At 39.8% G+C, this 16,259-nt stretch overlaps 1 protein-coding gene across 8 annotated transcripts in view; it reads left to right on the forward strand.

Moving 5' to 3' along the window:
• Positions 1-5,655: 5,655 nt before the first annotated feature.
• Positions 5,656-16,259, forward strand: part of tenm3 (teneurin transmembrane protein 3) — a 500,548-nt gene continuing 489,944 nt past the window's right edge. For 5 of the 8 annotated variants that reach the window (XM_069529751.1, XM_069529750.1, XM_069529754.1 and 2 more), the window contains exon 1: positions 5,656-5,802. The gene's annotated coding sequence lies outside the window, so the exon portion shown is untranslated. The remainder of the gene's footprint in view (positions 5,803-16,259) is intronic. The other 3 variants (XM_069529757.1, XM_069529758.1, XM_069529759.1) reach the window with 1 other exon arrangement.

Genomic DNA, 16,259 nt, shown 5'->3' on the forward strand with positions numbered 1-16,259 from the left:
ATTCAGAGTTGTCTGTGTATGTGTGTGTCTATCAGGTGACCCAGATTAATGGCCTTACTGATCCCTGATGGATTTAATTGATTTTGCGTCACTGACATGAGGTGGAGAAAATGGGTTCATTAAAAAGATAAGTATAAAAGATATTTAGAGGTACTGGGAGTGGACACTTTGTGTCTAAATGCTAATATGATATTTGCTCTTCGGTTTTGGTTATAGTACTGTACATGCGTGTCAATATCAAACTTCCACTCATCACAAATGTATTAGTTTGATGGGAAGCATATGTGTCTTCATGCCTTCATAATAAATGTAACAAAGCAATTCTCTCAAATGTATTCTGATAAATAAGAATTCAATTCACAATTTTAGACTGTATGCATATGTTTCATTAGAAAACATAGACACACTTGAATTACAGCCTATAATCTTTGAAAGATAAAGTACTTCACAATACTGCTTTACAACCATGTAACTGCTTTAGTCAAAAGGAACTAAAAAGAAGCAAAACTCAGAACTGTGTCTGACCTGTATAAGTCAGTACAAGTCTTACAGATGTTCACTTTTCAAAAACATGACAATAGCACACTAGAGCTGAAAAAATTATTCAAATATTCACTGAATTCAATTCAGTGTCATTTGTATTGCACTGAATCATAACATACATCACCTCAAGGCACTTCACATAGTAGGGTCAAGACCTCAATGTTTTTAAAATGCTAGAAAGCTTAAGTAAATAGTATCTAATATCACTATGAGACTGCTGCTAGGCAATAGTTCTGATAAGGTTTGCGAGTTGCTGATGTATTATTTATTAGGATTCTGAATGTAATTAATGTGAATAATTGATTTCCTACCACAAATCAGTGTGATAATATACAGTGAACTCTGAAATGGTTTTACCGGTGACACCTAATGGATGTCTCTCAGAGGAAGTGATAAATATAGCCCCTGTCATAAACATTACCCACATCATTTAGAAGTGACTGCTTAACATTGTTACAGACACTGGTTGAGGTTAGCCAATGAGAGCAGGGCTCGATTCACGATGGAAAAATGGACCGTGTGCCTTGTGAGAGTGAAACGCTGAACTAGTCCATCACACTTCACCAATACTCTCCCCTGAAGCCTCTGCCATGCCATGACCGGTTTTACAGTGTTGAACCAAACCACCCACCATGGTAAATCCTGTTGGTCCAATATTCTGTGCATACTAACAATAATAAAACCATATTGAATGTCTGTGGTCATTGAGGAACTTTCATTTCTGTCGAAGATGGAACACAGTGACTGGACGTCTACTGATTTTATCTGACACCAGTACCACAAAGCAGTAGAGCAGTTTGTTCATTTTGGAAATGAATTGCTTTATTTTTGTCAGCTCAGTGGTATTTGGCTTCGCTTCAGCCGACAGTGTGAACAATAACCTAGAGTATAATAGGCCTGTTATATTTTTAATAAACACAGCAGGCAACTGTAGTCTGCGGAGGCTCGTAGCTAAATGGATGGAGAGATGGCCAATGAGTCACCATGGAACACTTACTCCTGATTACAGAAACGCAGCACTTGCTGTGCATAACCCCTGCGTGTGTGTGCATCTGCAATGTGTGTGTCCAATTGCACAAAAGATCTTTTTTAGTGCATGAAACCTACTATGTGTATCCATGCTTGTGTGTGTGTGTGTGTGCATGTACTTATGAGTTACAGTTTTTCATTAGCACACAATAATATGTGTGTCCACATGAGTATGCAGACACTTTCTCATCCAAATTTCGAAGTTGTGCATGCAGTCAAATGTGTATGTGTGTGCATCCCATTACTTTCTCTCTAAATCAAACCCAGTCTTAGCAGTTTCTCCTCCTCAGCACCCATTCACTGTCCCAGTGCTCCCCACACAATATTAGATATTTCCCCCAGTCCCCGCGCACTGGCAAGGCTCACCAGCTCACTGTCTCGATACATGCTTTTTCCTGCCTGCGTGACGTCTTTATGTCTGTCAAACAATATCAGGTTGAATCTCGGGTGTAACATATGATCAAAGCGCTGAAGGCAGGGAGTGTTTTACTTCTATTGTCTTCCAGCAGAACAGCTTATGAAGATGAACCAGGGAGACATAAAGGAGAGTTGTTGTTTCTTTTCAATGATCAATAACTTTCCATTCTTAATCAAGTTATATTAAATCTCCAGAATTTAATATTGTGAGGATTCCAATTACTAACTATGTCATAAAGTAAAGTGACTGGAGAAAAGTGAACTAGTGTTCATATTAATTTACCTAAATGCAACCAATGCCTTGCTCTTTATTATAATTTATTTATTATTACCAATGTGTTTTTATTATTGCAGCAGTGGCAGAGGAACTGTGAGAGAGGCTCTCACATAAACATTTATAATACATACAATATTTGCTGATTTTAATAAAAAAAAAGCAAAAAAACATCAACTTTAGTGGCCAGCATTAAACTATTATGGTTATATAAAATAAGATTTATAAATTAAATTAAAATACCGTATTTCTGAAAAGGCAGGATCCAGCCTGCCTTTTCAAAATCATTTATGGCTAACACACATTTTCATTCTGTCCCCTTGGCTGGTAATAAAAATGTTAAACTACTATAATACTATACATTATATATTATTTAGTCCAAATATAATCTTACATATTGTATAACATGTATACATTATATGGTAATTGTCAAAATGATTATAGATGGATTAATAATACATTTACACAGACATGTTTTCAGCATGTTTCAAAGTATTGTAATTAAATGCTCCTTCATGATCACTCAGTGGGAAGATCATATTCAGTGTATTTTTAATTTAAGAGTAAGAGATGAGGGAGTGCATGTGAAAATGTAAAATGAGTGTGGCACATTTACATGTGCTTTGTATTATTTACTAGCAAAACATCCATGTGAATATTTTCTCTTTAGTAATAAAATTACCAATTTATAAAATATATATTTTTAGATTATACTGTTACTATGCAGTGTATAAATGTATAAATACATCATAAAATCATTCAATTACACATATCATACAGTGAATCAGTGTTAGGACATTATAAAATTATATTTGGAATGAACTCATTTAAGTGAGAAACACATGTATTATATTACAGTAAATCAATCCCATTTTCACGCCGTGCCAGTGTTTGGCTCTGACCCCAGTTATGGGAACAACAGATGATTAATTTCAGGCTCCATGTTTAATCCATCCATCGCTTCCTCTATTTAATTTACACTCCCATGAACGATAAGCGCAGCATTCCGAATCACAATGAACTAATTGCTTCTGACTTGGTGTCATGAGAATAAATTAAACCAGGCTCACCTCCAAATACTTCATTTTCCGGCTACATATTTGATTCCAGTTAATGTCACACTTACCGTATCCTCTACCTGTTGTTTTATGATAATGAGATCATTCATTGTGCTCTGTGTCTGGATCCCCTAAACAAAGTGGGATTTATTTATTAAGAAGATGCAAAAATCTTTAAAAGATTTAACACATCAATTATGTGAACATATTCTTTCCAATTTACACTATGAATCAAGTCCATTAATGAGAGTTACATGAAGTCACAATTTGTAATGTCTCAATGTCTCAATCTTTTATTGCTTAAAATAATTTACTTCAATTTCAAATTCTTTGTATAACTCTTTATCACAATTAATATTATCTCAAGTTATTATTCTTAGTTTTGTAAAACCTTCAACAATTAAGAGAAACACAACATTTCCCAGAATCTGCAACACAGAGCAAAATAAATGAATGAAATACTGTATGAATACATCACGCTTCTATACAAAGTATAAATATATTTTATCAAATGACTTTCTTTTATAAAGGTGACATTTTCAGCAGGTACAACACATTTGCATGTTTGTAGTGATACCAGTCTTGGATTTCTATTATCATATCATATCAGTCTGATATCACATCATGACTGCATTCCAGTCCAAACCTGTGAGGCCACGATGCAATCTTATGAGATGTCACCTGCGGGATCATTTGTGAAACATTGTCATTAGATGATACTCACATCAGATGTATAGCTTCAACTTGAATAAATAGGGACCACAGGCAGCAGCACAACTGTATATTGTTTAAACGTGTACAGAATTATTGAATGAGTATAAAACATTTAGGATATGATCAAACTGCAACTCTGGCATATTGTCTTTGTGTATTTTAGTTATATTGTTTGTATCGATTATTTCTCTTTTCTTTTTGTGAACACATCGTTTAATAAAAACAGTCATCCTGTTGAGGTTAGAATATATGTTATGAATGTTTTTTGTGGACGAAGGACAGTCAGTGGGGATCACTCAGAAACAGGTGGATGCTATGTAAAAGATGACAGTGTGTATATGCAACACAACATCTGCAAACAAATACTTCATAACCAATCCCTTATTTTAGAGATGTGATTACTTTTGCAGATCAACTTTTTTTTTATTTCACATTTTTGTCCTTGTTAATGTTCTGCCCTCTTAAATGTGTTCGTTTTTGTTTTTGTTTTGAGTTTCCTGTGTATTTCTTCCCTTAATTAACTTGAACACCATCTATAATCAACATTATTCTGCTGCTGTTATGAGACTAATGTCATAATATTCACCAAACATTTCCAAATTAGCCGATTACTTCAGCCTCTGAACCATGTAAACAAACAATAAAATCATTTCACTGAGCTCAATGCGAGGACACACGATGTTCCCAGAGCTTCACATGAGCCCAGTCAGAGGCAAGATGAGTCTGACTCTGAGAATTGTGTGTTAAAACGTGCTCTTATTAGAAGGCCGCTGACGTGGTACACTTCATTACTTTTTTCATCAAATCAAAACATTTTAATTCCCTCTGCAAACATTTAAATACATGGCTAAACATGAATACATATATTTGTCTCTATTAAAGTTTTTTTTTTATTGTCACTCTGACAGCTAATGGTGATGGAGCCTGCTGCCTCACTCACTGAATCAGAACCCAAACAACTGGTTGTGAAATGCATGTGCAGTGGAGGAACCTCCATCATCCTGCAGTGTAGACCATGCACGTGTGTGTTGATGTGTATTGGAAAAGTCTTAACATCCTTTTATTGTTTGCAGTGTTTCCTTCAACACTGACTTTCCAAGTGTGAATGATCTGTTCTGAAGAGTACAATAATAACATTTTAACATTTTTATATGTAAGAAAATTTGATGATAAGGGGCAAAGAAATTCAAATGAATACATGTAATTAAAGTTGTATATATGTGACATAACATTATGACAGCTATGTTTTATTGTATGTGTGTCAACATCAAAAAATAAACACACACACACTCACACATATTATATTAGATGACCAAGTAATCAACAGAAAAAAAGAAAACCCCAATGATAACATATGAACACATGACATCATCAATACAGGCGTACATAGTGTGAGGCAGCCTACCAGTGTGTTCAGCGTGCTGTGGTCAGCTGTGTCACATGTTTGGTTCAACAAGGGTTAAAGAGAGAGAGAGCAGCCTTCATATTACCCTCCCTCTCCGTTATCCTGCACACTACATCCAGTTACCGACAGCCTCGCGCTCCCCCCGGTAACACGCACTCTCACACACCCTCTGCCTCCACCGCTCTCCTCTCCCGCACGCACACAGAGACACAGTCGCACACACAGACACACACCTGCTGCAGGAGGAGGAGGAGGAGGAGGAGGAGGACAGAGCAGAGTCACCGGGCCCAGCAGAGCATCTGGTCTCCTGTTGCATCAGACACGGCGGAGGCAGACGAGCACCGGGCGCTGCGCGGCTCCAGGTAAGAACTGGGACGGTCTCCGCTGCCGCTTTGTTTGACTGCGCGCCTGCGCTCGGAGGAAGTTGATCACTGAGTGTGCATGTGGATGGAAGCTTGTCCTTGTAGTAGGTGCACGTGGGGAGCGGACTGGCGGCGTTTCATGGAGAAACTCCGGACTGCGGGTCAGAGGCTGTGAGGTCAGCTCTGGAGCAGCCGGTGTGGCTCTGTTTGCTCCAGCTGGTTCCAGCGGGGCAGGTGGCTGCTGGGGAGGTGGACATGCGCACCGGGGAAAACTCCGGACAAACTTCACTTCACTAACAACACTTACACACAGAGAGAGAGAGAGAGAGAGAGAGTGTGTGTGTGTGTGTGTGTGTTGGGGGGGGGGTTCTGAACTGATATCATTTCAATTACATTTAAAAAGTGAAGGGTAATTGAACAGTTAAATATGGTCTTAATTAAAATCTTCATTTGAAAAAGAACAGTTGAACAGTTTCACATTCAGATGTTGTTTTATAGTTTATCACAGTGTATGATGTTGTCTGGTAAACATGTCAGTCAGGACACTCAGACATGTGCATGACGCTCCTCCTGTGGCTCTTTCAAGCATCACTTTGGTTCGTTAGCGTGTTTTCCACAAGTGCATGAAGCAGAACCAGTCACCAGACCCTAAGGCCCTTTTTGTCACCTCTCTTTCATTTCTCACTGCAGCCTGAAAATAAGTACGCATTAACTAAAGCAACACGTGTGTTAATTAACTGGAACCATGAGATGGTGTGATTTTGCTTGGGGTAATGTGTGACTGACACTTTTATTTAACTTTTTTTAAAGGGACTATGGGGCATTACTGCCTTAATTATACTGTGACAGGGAGAGGACAAGTGGGGGAGGTGGTGGGGTTTGAGACATGTATCAAAGGTCCCTGGCTGGACTTGAACCATGCAATTGCATAGTGAGCATCATCAAGCCATTGCACATACATACATGGTACACACACAAAAGCATATAGTCGACTGTAGACTATGGTATATTCATATATTATATTTAATTTAAGAGACTGAATATTTTTTGTCAAACAGTGGCTTACAATTTAATGACAAAATTATCTTTTCTGTCGATTTTTTTTAACCCCTGGAAACTGAATTTTGAAATATAAGATAGCTGTCTATGTATTTATTTTATTTAATGCATTTTATTTGTTGATTATACAGGTATACTGCTTAGAGGAGACCTTAGTTTCCAAGGTTAGTTTGTTGCTCATGGGCATATCAGCACGATGCATGGCTGGCAGTACTACATGACTGAAGCCGAGCTGTCTGCCTCAGGGATGATTAGTGTGTTGATGAATGATGTGTAGCTTTGAAAAGACAATGACTTGCTCAAGTAAAGTTGAATAAAGTTGCAGTTCAAGGTGGTTGAACACTGCAAATACCACAGCTGAATACTGTTGTCACACATGTACTCTTTTTATAAAGTGGCGTCCAGTCTTCAGTATTCAGTTTTACACTAAATCATTCTATGTCTCCGGAATTGAAATAAATATAAACTGCGACGTTTAGAGTTCATGTCTATAAATTCCAATTCTTTCAACAAAGCGTAATCATGCTCAGCCTCTAACCAAAAGAATCATACCTGGGTAAACACCATGAATCGGAGTGGGAGGCTTACCCTCTCTGTAGGGATAATTGTGTCATGCTATATACATTACAACATGAAGTAAGTCAAAAAACACTCTTAAAGATTTACAGGTACAAATGTTGAAATTCTATTTTATCTTTCCTTTTCCATTGCCTCTCTGGTTTTGATTCTTGCATTTTAAGATCACACCCCTGATATCAGTTCAGTTTGGATTATATTGTTAAATATAAATGGTTTGTATTTATAAAGAGCTTTAAAGTATTGATGACCACTAGAGGACGTTTATCCATTCACACACACATTCATCTATTAGCAGCACTTTTTGTTGTTCTATGGGGCAATTTCGGGGTTCAGCATCTTGCCCAAGGACACTTCGGCATACAGATGGGAAGACTAGGGATTGAACTGCCGACCTTCTTGTTGGAGGAACACCGCTCTACCCCTCAGCCACAGCCGCCTCTGTTACATGCTTTCCATCCTTGTACAGTGCTGATATTGTGGTACATATTAATTCAACCTCAATGTGTAATTATTAAACTCTCAAAACAATTAAAGGATTATTTTTACAGTTATTAAAATGTAAGCAATGTTTCAATACATTTTGACATCTAATTAAGTTATAGAAAATTATTATTGATATGTCATGCTTAGTGGTAGTTTCTAGTTAATTATGTTCAAATCAAATTGACTTTATGAATTATGATTAACATGATGACATATTTTGTGGGCTCTGTGTTGTTTCCATAAAATATTTTGTCATTTGATTAAGTGTATTTCTGAAGGAATTAGAGGGTTTTTGTGTGATTTCCCCCACATTTTCTGTCTTTGTTTCTCCTTCTGTAAGTGTTTTTCCTTTTTCTTTTCTGTTTTTAATTATTTTCTGTCTGTCTGGGGTTTTTAATCCTGATCTATACCTGTTTTTAATGAGATAATTTCTTTTCTCCCGAGGAAATGTACCAAAGGAAGAATAATAGTGGGCTGTTGCCGTGTCTATTAGGTCCACCCAGCTAAGAGTAATGCATTGACATACAACAGACCTGCAAAAAATCCTGTGTTCATCGAGGTTATAATGTTCAGTTTTTCTTGAAACTCAGTTAATAAGGTGCTGATACAACTATTGTTGTTTGTGAGGATGGTAAACTGCACTTTACAGTTCATGTTATTTAGCCCATCTTTATTGATAATGTAGAGATAATAAGACTCTGAAATGATCATGCATTTATTCAACAGTTTTTTCTACAAAAATAGAACATTATAACTTTCTTGTTGGAAGGGTTTATGTGACTGTATTCATTTCAACATTCATTAATAAGTAAATAAATAAGTTAAGTTAGATTATTTTCTATGTTTGTGCTATGCAGTTTATGATTTTTCTCGATTGCAAATATGCTACAAATCATAGATCACTCTTTTTGCAGGTTATTAATAAGCTGATCAAGAGTAATTTTTTACACTTGTATGACTTTAATGCATCACTGTGGCAGAAAAACATTTAGACTGGGTGAAGAAACTGATGTGAGATCTGATTAATTTGGATTTAGGCCTTGGGGAGGATTATACTGGTGATGCCCGCCTGAACATGGATTAAAAACAACCTCAACAGTCTGATCAGGCAAGATATTGTAACATCTAAAGACAGAACTGAACACAAACCCACGACAACAGACAGTCTTAGTGCAATCAATGTGGTTTATTTACCGAAGAGCAGAAATTGACAGGCAAGGGTCAAAACCGGGATATCAGTCCGTAAAGCAAACAAATCCTAAAGGGGCAGGCAAGACGGGAATCCAAAATCCAAACGGGTTTGTAATCAGGTCAGGAACAGGCAGGCAAGAATTCGGAATGAAACTGCTGGATAGCTAGGCAGGAATACACTAGACAATCTGGCAGATAAACCGGTAACTGACCAATATAAATAGACTGAACTAATGAGGAAATGGGGAACAGGTGAGTGTGTGTGGGGGGAGACTCGTGAACGGAATGAGGTGATAAGCGGCTTGTGAGGGTGACTGGATCTGGATTGACAGAGAGACATGATTATAAACAAGGCATTGGTAGATAGTTGTGACAGAACTCCCCCTTTTAGGGATGGCCCCTGGTCAGGGTGGTTTCAGTGAAAATCCCTGATGAGGGATGGGTCTAGGATGCTGTGTACAGGAATCCAGGAGTGCGCTTCCGGTCCATAGCCCTCCCAGTCCACCAGGTACTGAAAACCTCTCCCACGGAGTGATGCCTTAATGAGACAGCGGACCATGTAGGTGGGGCCACCCTTTATTAGTTGGGGGAGCGGAGGGGGTCTGGAGGAGGGTTGGAGTAAGCTCTCCTTGACAGGTTTCGGCCGGGAAACGTGGAATGTGGGATGGACCCTCATAGACCGGGGCAGGCGGACCACTGCAGGGTTGATAATCCTGGAGATGGGGAATGGTCCCACGAACCTGGGAGCCGGCTTCTTGTTGTCCACCCGGAGCGGAAGGTCCCGAGTGGAGAGCCAGACACTCTGTCCTGGAGCGCATTGGGTTGCAGGGCGACAGTGCTGGTTGGCGTTGCGCTGAAGGTCAAGACCTTAAAATCTTATTAATATAGAGAAACCCAACAGTTCAACACAATGAGCAGCACTTTGGCGACTGTGGAGGAAAAACTCCTTAATAACAGGGAGAAACCTCCAGAAGAACCAGACTCAGTGTGGGTGGTCATCTGCCTCGACCGGTTGGGGTGAGCAAAGAAAAATGGGAGGAGAGGAGAGTGAGAGAAAGTGGGGAGGGAGAGGAGGGGGAGAGAGAGAGGCGAGAGAGACTTGAACACTTGAGCACCATCAGATCATCATATCAGATCTGACTAGTTAAAATGTAAACAATAACAGTGTAAAGAGTTATTGATTATTATTATATAACAGTCACAATTCATAAAATAATTAATTATTGTTAGTATTGTTTTTATTAACAATAATAATAACAATAATAGTTGCGTAGACAGGACCCTGGCTTCCTGCTCAGGGAAGAGAGGAGGTTGGTGACCCCTGGAGCACTGGAATGGAGAGAGGCCTGTGGCTGAATTTGTGTGAAAATGAGGCACATGGATGGACCTTCTGATCCTCCACTGATCTCTGGGACAGGATGGTGCTGACCCCTGAGTTAGAAGCGTCCACCTCCACCACAAACTGCCGAGAGGGTCTGGAAACGTGAAAATAGGAGCAGAGGTGAATCTATGTTTTAACTCACCAAAAGCCTTATCAGCTTCCAGGGTCCACTGGAATGGAGACCTCTGGGACGTGAGGGCTGTGAGAGTGGCGGCCACTGAGCTACAGTTCCGAATAAAATGGTGATAGAAGTTTGCAAACCCCAGGAACCATTGGAGATCCTTGCAAGTGGATGGCACAGGCCACTGGGTGAGTCCATCATGATACCTCCGTTATTGATGATGAATCCAAGGAACAAGACCTTGGACACATTGAACTCACATTTCTCAGCTTTGACGAACAGCTTGCTCTCCAGGAGTCTCTGGAGAAATTGACAAACGTGCTGCATGTGTTCCTGGGGAGACTTTGAAAAGATAACGATATCATCCAAATAAACGAACACAGACATTGAGCAGGTCACGTAGTACGTCATTAACCATGGCCTGAAACACAGCAGGGGCATTGGTGAGACCAAAAGGCATGGCCAGGTATTCATAATGTCCACTAGGTGTGTTGAAAGCAGTTTTCCATTCATTACTTTGCTTATATGAACCAGATGATAAGCATTTCTGAGGTCAAGCTTGGTATCTCCCTGCAACAGTTCAAAAGCGGAGGCAATGAGTGGAAGGGGGTACCTGTTCTTAGTGACATCGTTGAGACCTCTGTAGTCAATACATGGCCAGAGGATCTTTCCTTCTTTTTCACAAAAAAGAATGCTGGCGATGAAGACGGGCAGATGATCCCAGCTGTTTACGACTCCATTTCTCCATGGACCTTGTTTCTGGGGCCGATAGCGAGAATAGCTGACCCTTAAGAGGTGTGGAGCCGGGGAGAAGGTTGATGGTGCAATCATATGGGGGCTTAGGAGGCAGAGACATGGCCCTGGATTTATTGAACACTTCTTTTAGGTCCAGATATTCACAGGGAATTCCTGAAAGGTCAGATAACTCAGGGCAAACTGAGAGGTTGGAAGTGGAGGGGCACGCAGAATTAAGACACACAGCATGACAGAAGTTACTCCACTGTAATATAGCCCCAGTCACCCAGTCAATATGAGGGTTGTTTTTCCTTAACCATGGATAGCCCAGAATAACAAGTTGTTGGGTGGTTACCTGATATGCCCAGCAAAGAGGAGCAATCTGGTGGGTAACCGTGCACAGGAGTCGACCATCCAGGGTGGTGGTGTTGATGGGTCTCTCCAGAGGAAACCGGTGGAGGTCCAACTGATTAGTGAGCTGAGTTTCTATCAAGTTGCTGTCTGCACCAGAATCAATGAGCACAGAGCACAGCGCCCTCTGGATTACTGGTGAGCCATAGCTTTTACAGGGCATTTATAACATTTATAGTTACATTTACGTCTTGATCTGGCTGTCACTTCGATCCAGAATGACTCCGGGCTGAGAAATAAGACTAAAGTTTCAGTGCAGTTGAAGAGCTTGAGGTACTAAATGTTCAACTGTTCAGTAAGACAATCCGCAATAGATGAGGCAAGAAGTACACCATGTGGTACTTGCATATCGTCACCTTGTTAAAATAATCGCCCAAGTCATTTTTTCAAGTTTTTCAGGAAACACAAAAAACTGAGCCATATGTTCAATATATGATATTTTTTAATTATTTTACTCAACAAGGTTATGACAACATATCACTATTAACATACTAATAACAATGTATGTAATTTTTGTAACATGAGAAAAAAAAAAGACTTTTATGAACATGCCTGTGTGACTTAAGCAATTTAACACCTTTAATTCTCTCAACAATAAAGCATAACAAACTCACGAACTTAACATAATGCTGAGGAGGCATGTGCATCTCCTCACTTCTCCTTCCAGCTCTACTTTGCTGGGTTCTTGACTGATGCCAATAATGTGGCAAATTGTCAAAGAAGTGATGACACTCAACAGGCATGTGTTTCATTGACTGGAGGTCCTGGAACTTTCTCTCCTTGATTGGCAGAGCACATGGGAACATTCTTATCCATGCTATTGGCTCATTTGGCACCTGTACCCTCTATGGCAGTGCCTCCCACACAGAGTCCTCTGAGAAGGACAGCTTGAAATTAACCTTGCCTACACTGCTAAACTGAAGACCCCGCAAGTCAAGCACTGTCGGATCTCCAGCTTTTTTGCCTGGTCTGATGCTAATGAAGTAGGATCCATTCAGTTTCAGGAACTCATCATGCTTGACCACCTTCACGTGATAAGGTGATGGCCTGATTCTTGCAGTCTGGAGTATGATGGCATAATCTCTTGGGGTGAAGATATCCGTAACCATTTTGCGTTCAACAGTGCTGTGCATGCTGTCACACTCCATTTTCGTGTGCCCTGCAACAAGGTATTTCTGTGTTATTAGTACCCCATATTTCCTTGCAAGCTCAGAGAATGCATTGGCCACACATGCATTTCGTTTTTGAGCACAGCTTGCAATTCCATTGTCCAAACAGACCTTCATTATTGGCAGAATCCTTGTCACAGGATTTCTCTTGCCTTGGTTCATCTTTCTGGGTGACATGTGCATCATATTCTGCCTTAGTGATATTCCCATGCTTGAATGAAACACAAACATCACACTGATCATTTCTTGGAATGAATACGGAATACGTCTCTTCATGGAACACATCTGAGAAGTATTTTATTCCAACGGCCCTCACTCCAGCAGTTGCAGCTGCCTGTTGATATTCCCGATGTAGTTGGGAGATGGTTGTGCCTGGGCGAAGTAACTTTTTGTCTTTGTAGGTGTTTGTGCTTCTGTAGTAGTGTGAATCAACAGTGGGCAGGTCTCTCAACCAGTCCTTAAGGAAATCCATGTCATCAGTTTCAAGCTTTGCATGCTTGCCACTCTTCGGTCCACATTTAAGCGCTGGCGCTTCTTTATCAGGGTCAGTGTTGTTTTTGTTTAGCCAGCATCCAATGGTTCTTTCAGGGACACCAAGTGTAGAGGAAAAAAGTGCCTTGCATACTTTGAGACTTGTTCCATCTTGAGGCTTCAGTTGGTAGGACAATGATGAACTGCGTCGGGATACCTCAGCAACTTTCGTTTGCTTTATGTTGAGCTTTGTGACCAAAGTGGAGACATACAACCGACGTTCATCCCAGGTGCTCATTGCCCAAATCTTCTGAAATATCCACTGCCGCTGCTGTTCTGTAATGGTTTGGCAGTGTCGAGTTGAGACTCGCTGACAGAACTTTGAGTTGCAGGGAGGACCCATAGCTTTTGCACTCACTTCTTTGCCACCTTTGCTCTTGTATAACATCCCTTTGAGACGTTTCTCCTTGGATTCATTTTGCTTCCATCTGTCCGAAGCAAGGCGTTTATTTTCTTTTTGGCCGTTTTGTTTAAATCAATCAATCATGTTCATCCTGATTTTCAGGGACAGAGGACTCATCACAGCATGGGCTATAGTTTGGATCACTCATGAAATCATCATCATCATCATCATCAGATATTTCCTCTTCAAGGTGTGGATGTGTCTGCTTGGCATCTTCAACAACATCAAAAGGAGTGTTTAAGGTCTTGTCCGCTCCATCTGAAACACAGTCTTGGCCTGATGCATGCTGCTTCATTTCTTCAACAACGCTCTCAATGTCATTTTCATCGGATGAGGCCTGATCGATGTCTGAATTGTTTAGCGCATCTCTTACCAAAGAGGAAAAACATTTTAACTCTTGAGGTATACAGTCATACAGTCACAAATGGGTGATCATTCTGAAAAATTAATTGCATTGTGTGCAGACACTGCAGACACTGCACAACAGGCACACTATATTAAGAGTCAAATGGTGATATGATTACTAATATTATGTTCAAGTGACATCCTGATTAAATACATTTAAAACAAAACATTACAAAGTACATCTTTTGTAATTAGTTATACAAATCATTTCAAGGTGTTAGATTGTAATACAGTATTCAAATTTCTCTTAATTAAATCTTGTAATGTGGAAAAAATAAGACAAAAACTGGAATTCCACTTTCCACTCTTGGTCCAAAATATCTAAGCACAATAGCTTAGTCCATGCACATCATTAAGTTAGCTTTAGGTAGCTTCATTTAGCTAGCTATTTTGCTGACTAAAAAGACAAAATAACTATGCCGTATTTATAGCCTAGCTTATATTATAGTACACCTCATCGCTTACCAACAGGGGATAAGCTTTGAATCATGGAAATAACTTCAGTGGCTTGGCAGATTTTTCTCCTCCTTGAAGCAGCCGCCATCTTGACAAGCTCGTACAATTGCCTAGGTCACATTGTCTTTTGACTTAGGTAGGCCTACTCTTTGGAGGAACCTTGTGGCTGTGAAGGAGCATAGGCCTGTATGATTGAGTTGATTGCCATCTAGTGACTCTTCATTTAACTGCAGCCTGCACTCTCCACATCAAACAGTAGTGGGTGCAATTGTAGTTTTGTTGTCCAACAGCAAACAAATGAGTCTTGAGTTGGTAATCTTTTAATGCGCATGCTAATGCTACTTATGGTGTTGACCTTTAATAATTTTTTGTTTGGACGTGACACACGGCCTCGCCCACACTGGAATAATGGACAATCCTTTTGTCTATTTTGAAAGGTCAAAATTGAATCATTTCTAAATTTGAATAAAAATTCAGACTCTGCCAATTATTATCATTAGTATAGAGAATAACAGGCAGTTTAAGACACACAAAGTCTTTATATGACTATGGCAAAGCAGCTATAGTTTAGTCCAAGAATAAAAACATGGAGCTGTAGATAAGCATAATGGGTCTCCTTTAAGACATGGTTTTGAGCTAGTAGCCCATCTCTGACTCATCGCGATACCGCATCATTATTTGTGTCTTTCCTACACCACAGACACTTATTGCTGATACGTATCAAAAAGTTTAATAGAAGATGAAGAAACAATGAGACGTGAAGCAATATTTTAACTTCTGGTGTAAAATATCAACAAAGCTCCTCAGGCCAGTTGATGAAAAATGGTCATTACTATTGTGTTGTGTGTGCCTCAGCAGTGAAGCCATTTTCAGACATGTCCGACAGAAATGTATACACAACGCTTTGATGACAAAGTCACGATTCAGGTATCTTCTGTGGTACTGCCTTTTCATCTGGAGATCTTTATATTCTTTTACTTTTTTGTGTCTGTCACATGTTAGAAGCTTCATCAACCTCCCCCACCTGCTCCCAGTAAATCAAGCAGGGGATCTCCTGCTGTGTTCTTTCCAGACTTTCTGCAGACTTAATACCAGGGGGCCTGGCGAAGAAGTCAGCAGAAACTCCTCACTCTGACATTTGCGTTCACGTGTGTGTGTGTTACTTTTGTAGTTTGACTTAACTTTTTGCGATTAGAAAATAAAGAAAATCAAACAGAGGTAAATAATGGATTTGAATCACTGAATGCAGCTTTCTATCAAGGACACTGACATCATGCACAATTCTATGAGTTTTAAATGAATGAGAGATGGCTGCTGAGATAAGTGTATACTGATACAGTTATTAATATAAATGCAGCAGTGCTATCCCCTTCATTTCCTGGTGAAGAGGGAATTTTGACTGTGAACCCTGGAGTCATTAGGCTGTGACACCACAGAGGAAGGCAGACAGATGATATACTTACAGTGGAACCAGATGACTGGTCAACATCTGAAAAAGGTGATGGTGTCAAGACCAAAAAGCCAAATTATGAA

This window comes from Paralichthys olivaceus, chromosome 8 (assembly GCF_024713975.1).
Source record: "Paralichthys olivaceus isolate ysfri-2021 chromosome 8, ASM2471397v2, whole genome shotgun sequence".
Taxonomy (NCBI): Eukaryota; Metazoa; Chordata; class Actinopteri; order Pleuronectiformes; family Paralichthyidae; genus Paralichthys; species Paralichthys olivaceus.